The sequence below is a fragment of the Lepisosteus oculatus genome, chromosome 8 (assembly GCF_040954835.1).
Source record: "Lepisosteus oculatus isolate fLepOcu1 chromosome 8, fLepOcu1.hap2, whole genome shotgun sequence".
Classification (NCBI taxonomy): domain Eukaryota; kingdom Metazoa; phylum Chordata; class Actinopteri; order Semionotiformes; family Lepisosteidae; genus Lepisosteus; species Lepisosteus oculatus.
Genome location: NC_090703.1, coordinates 30,495,592 through 30,501,591, shown reverse-complemented (window position 1 = coordinate 30,501,591; position 6,000 = coordinate 30,495,592).

The following is a 6,000-nucleotide window of genomic DNA, read 5'->3' as shown; positions in this document are numbered from 1 at the left end:
ATCCAACCACCGCTGACTCCCATTGGCTGGAAAAAGGGGGCGTGGTATCTGTTAAAAGTTTGACGAAAGGTGTCGCTTTATACTACTCATGTCTCACCTGTCCTGTTCTTTGTTTTCCTAATTTGATGACTATGCCTGCTGCAATCCACTCCTACCCTCACACCTAAAGAAGACTATTTTAAATTTCCTTGTGCAGTCCATTGTGCAATTAACCCTTGTATGTGCTGTCCTTAAGGTGATATCATATAAAGGTGATATGTAAAATAATGTTTTTTATTATTGTTATAGAGAAACATGATCAGATTTTCCTCGGTTCAGAAAAAAAGATCTAAAGTATACTAGTTTGTCACTAGTATACTTTTGATACAGTCTTTGCTGTGCTCTTGAGGATCCTTGTGATATTTCGAGCTCTGGTTGAATGATAAGTGTCTCAGTTTAAATAATTTTCGTAATTAGAAAATATGAAACGCTCTGTTAAAAGCAAGGGAGTTTTATGTCTGTTACAGTAAAAGAAAATGCCTGACAAAGTAGGGCTTGAACAGATTCCAAGTGCATTTTTGCAATTTACGTTGCATTGTGCATTGTGCTGCTGTAATACAGTTTAAAATAATTAAAGTCTTAACAGTATCAGCTTTATTTATGGGATGAAATTTAAAAAAAAGTCAAACACCGCACTCAAAATGCAATTTAGAGCTTTCTGGCAAGAGGAGACACCCAAATTAATAATGTAAAATGCCACTGTTTGTGCATGAACAAGGTTATACTTCTATTTCCTTAGATGCGCGATTAAACCGGGTATCCATAAGAATCAAGTAATAGGTTTATTCCATGCTGAAAAAAAGAAGAAAGAAAACACATTCCATAAGAATCAGTGCTTTCATATATTGCCTTTAAAGGTGGCTTCTCAAAATGCTTTACAGGATAAAAACAACAATAACAACAACAACAACATTGTATTTCATTGCACATTAACAGATCGTCCTTAAATCAATAGTTGACTCTTCTCTTTTTACTACTTGTTTGGAGTGACTGAGCTCCGCTCTGTACCACACAGAGTCTCTGCCCCGGGTGATTTGGTTTTTTTTTCAGAGGGCAAAAAACTCACTCTCTCGCTTGCCATTCACCCATAATCTGACAATTTCAGGAAGACTAAGGAAGGACTAAGATAATTGTCATCTGTTGTTGAAGCTCTGTGAGCTCTATGACTTTGAGACCACTTGTTCTCCCAGGTTGTTTGAATCGCAACAATTCAAATAGAGAAAAAAGAGGTGACTGACAAGATTTAAGATGTGGCTGTCAATGTTGGATTAAAAAAAACACGTTGCCCGATGTTAGTTGCATTGCTTGAAAAATAATTTTATTTCGAGAGACTGGATAAGTAATTCAAGTGTTTTTTTTTACTTCCTGAAAAACAAGTAATAATTTAACTATATGTGCAAACGTTTTATAATATGTCGCTGTTGGGAATGTCTGTAGAGTGTATCTTATTTGCCTGTCTGTCCTGGCTGTGCTCTCTCGCTCGCCCTCCCTCTCTCAATTAATTTCAACTCAAGGTGCTTTATTAGCATGACAGATGGGTACAATCAGTGTTGGGTATTTACTTTACTTTGACATCCAACTTTTAAAGTTCTGTCCTATCTGAACCCGAAAGTATTACAATATATATCTTTATAGCAGGTGGTGTACAGCTTTTTAGTATAGATTACACTTTTCTAAAATGTATTTAAAAAATAAAAACGATTACAATCTAATCTTTCCACGTTTGATCCCAAGATCCCAAGAAAAATAAATCTAAACGGGGAGAAAGCTATGCTGAAACTTTATTAAGATACTTAGAAGACAAAGATATCAATTTATGTTGCATTTGTCTGATTGTGAATCAAGCCATGTCTTCAGCTGGATTCAAATACTCACCATGTGACGCAGGAGTCAGGAACCTAACCCACAGCGCCACCGGCAAGGTCACATGCAGAGTGCTGAAAAAGCACTACAGAAACATTATCAACAGACAATGTACAGTGTGTACTATTCTTGTGTTGCGGTACATGAATATAATTATATCATTATTCATTTCTTTAGATACGCGATTCCATATTATATTCCCTTTAAATCAAATTCTAAAAGTATGCTTGTTGACTCCTGTATCATATGAGTTAAAGACTTCGATGCTTAAAATGTTTAGAAAGAAATGGAACACTGGTGTGTATTTTTTATTTAAAGTACCGGGACCAGCCATATACTGTATGTTTATGTTCCAAAATTAATATAGTTTATAGCCTTCACACGCGTTACAGTATGCTCCTATTCTTTTTATGCTCAGCTAATAAGATTTCACTTCAGTGGTAAAATTGGATATAAATATTCAATACTAAAACGGGCACAGTTAAGACATTTACTGTAAATCTTTCTTCGACCAACCAATGGACCACGAGTGCCCCTGTCGGTCAACCAATCACGTACCGTGGTATTTTGCGTCATCGCGCATCACGATGAGCGAGGCCGTAGCCAATTACCTCCAGTACGTGTCTGTAACGTGCACTTTGAATGGCTGCATCTGTACATACCTGAGAAATGTTGGAAATCTTCGTCTTTGTCTATCAAATCATGTAGTGTTAAGTCAGAAAATAAGGCGTCTTTAGACTGTCGAATTTGTTCGGTGCGATTCATTCTGACAAGTTAGTCGATAACGCGAAAATGTGCCCCGGTGTCTGTGATTGATTTGGCAACAGACCTATTATATTATTAAGAAAAATGTTATTTATTACATTAAAATGTATTTATTCTTTATAGCGACATGTTCACAAACCATCCTTGACGTTTTGAGGTTTTATTTTTTCGCAATTCAGGGTTAAGAACATTTACATTTTGTATACATGTGGTGAGTATAAATTAGAAAACTTTACATTAATATAAACCTAAAATGTATATACAAAACAACATTTAAAACCAAAGAAAAACTGTAACTCCTATATTCGTCCATTTATTGTCATTGTTAATTGTACCCACTTAAATTTCAAACTTTTATGAAGTTTCGCTATGAGGTCAATTTTAGTGCCCCAACCCCGCTGACCATCCACATTCCTCCCCCAGGGCTCCGGATGTCTAATTGACCGCCTGTGTTTGCCAGATAAAACCATTGTCTCTGTATCACAGAGCCTTTTACTTTCGTGACACCGACCCCCACATGACTCCCAAAGATCTCTATGAAATTATTTTAGAACTTTAAGACCAGTCCGTTAAAATATAAGGAACAACACCACATCATTTGTGTCAAACATTTGAAAAGCTGTCGTGAATGTGTTATTAAAAATAAGCTAAATGTGTCTTATTACATTATTTTTAAACTTTAAGCCCAAGCCACGCGTGTTAAAAAAAATATTTTCTGTGCAAACACATCATTTGTTGCATGTTAATATTATTTATTAAAAATTATTTTTATTTTTAAAACTTTTATTTTTAAAGACCAGTCCATTAAAATATAAAGAACAACACCACATCATTTGTTGCACGTTAATACTTTTAAAGGTTAAAGATTTTTACGCTCACTGTACGTGGAAATTCATTTCAAACTTTTGAAAAGCTGTCACGAATGTGTTATTAAAAATAAGCTAAATGTGTCTTATTAAATTATTTTATAACTTTAAGACCAATCCACGCGTGTTAAAACATTTCTATGAAAAAAAAATATTTTCTTCGCAAACACATTATTTGTGTTTGTGTTGTGTGTTAATACTTTTAAAGTTTAAAGACTTAAAAAACGTATAAGCTGATAAGTGAATACTTTTTGCTCTCGATAAAACACATGTGGCTTTGGGGGGGGGTGGGGGGATGCGGCTGGTCGTTCTAAAACACCACAACCAATTGAAAAATGTCTTGAGTTATGTAGGCGTGCTTACACCATTGGCACATATTCTTAAACGCACCGGCTTGACAGGGGTGCAGCGTGTCCATCCTGGTGTTGGTAGCTACGCAGATGGCTTCTTTGTGTGGTGAAACATCACAAGAGGTAGGCTGCTAAAATATTTTTTCTGATCATGGAATTGTTGTTTCCATCGGCGCTTAGCGTATGTCATTTTAATACTTGGTCTTCTTTTAAGCAAAACCTGACCCTGGCCTCTGCGACGTGTGACAGTGGCTGTCATGTGAGTTCGGATGGGGAATCTGGTGTTGAAGAACCGCCAGGGAGTGGTGATGAAACGTCGCTACAAATAGTAAATATTAACGAAAAACCCTAACTCAAAAGAGGCGTTAAATGATAGATATTTTAGGTAAAAAGCATGTCTATTTATTTTGTTAAGCCTTCCTTTTCTTTTTCCTTTAATAGAATAATGAAGAGGTCGACACATCAATCTTCAAACTACCATCACACTTGAATGTTTTGTGTCTATGCTTGTGTGTTCGTCAAAATGTTAATAATGATGATGCTCAGCCAGGTTTAGCTAATGATGTCCCTAATGAGCCCGATGTTATGGCTCAGATTGTGAAAGCAGTAGTTTATTGCATCTTCAAACATTGTTTAACAGGGGTTCTGGTTGATGAATGCCTGGCCTGTTTGATTGACCACCCTGGTCAACGGGGTCACACATGCCTGGCTGTCAGCTACACAGATGGATTTGAAGATGTGACGTTTGCCGCTTTAGAAATGTATAAGTCTCTCAGTTTAGCCCGAATTTTATCGGCTGTTCTGTACATTGCCAGGTGTCTGGGTTCGTACACCATTACAAATGACACTGACACATAAAACACTTGCTGAAAAACATAATTGACGACCACTCACCATACGAGCATGTACGCTCCATACTTGAACAGTTAGATGAAAAATTAGTAGACGTGACTTTTGATACGTTGCAAAAGAAACATTATTCTTATTTTACAGACGCAAAAAAAAAGATCTATGTAAAATGTGAAATACACGCCATGTGTCACAGGCCCGGGTGTGCCATCGTCCGAAGAATGAAGAATTTCGAATGTATACGTCTAAATTCTTACAAAGAGTGCTTTACACACTTCTTTCTGCAAAGCTTGATATGAAAAACAAAGCGTTGAATGCTAATGTCCTTAAATTTGATAAAGACATAGATGTGTATGTCAAGAACAGGAGTGAAATTATTGCGGATCTGATGTTTTCAGATCAAAAACGGAAGCCTGGGGGATTCTGCAGTGTGTATTCCAAAATACAACGTGTTTTGCACAGAACCTGTGGTAACACCATCCCGCTGATTACGCGGACACATTTTTTTGCTCTCTTAGATTGAATCGCCCAATGTGGTTCGCATGGTTTTAGACATGGGGAGCGGAAGGGCATTATGAATGCTTTTTCAGATACCTCAGAGTTCCTTAGCAATGTTGGGGTTGTAGTTACGTGTACTGAACTAATGTCCACACCAACATTTAATTGTTGATTGCAAACAGGAGCCTGTAACGTGTGTGTACTGCGATGTTTCTGTGTTTGAAAACCTATTGATGAAATAAAAGTGGTTCGCATTTCACATGCTTGCAAATAGGAGTATGTAACGTTTGTGAAAAGTGTGTACTGCGATGTTTCTGTGTTTGAAAACCTATTGATAAAATAAAGTGGTTCACATTTCACATGCTATTTGTCCTGCGAGTTCTTTCCCTGAGACTTTATGCGGTCACTGTGTGTGTGTGAGTGCTTACACTCCCTTGATATTTTTTGAGACTTGCTGTCAGGGTCAACCACTCAGCCACCTGGCCGCGGCTGGTGCTGCTCACACCCCGGGATCTCACAGCCCTCACCAGACTCCCCACTCCGCTGTAACTCCCCGATTCCCTAGGGTTAAAATAGAGCGCGCTCAACCCCGCGGCAGACATGGTCGCCTTCCAACCCTAATACACGCTTTCATATACTTATTTATAAATCGAGGGATGTGGTGGCCGGGGCTTTTGGACCCTGAGGCTCAGGCCCGACCAGTGGGGGAAGGCGGGACATCTGCCCCCTAAATGACACACCATTGGCTCCTGAGGGGGCAGGACATCCGA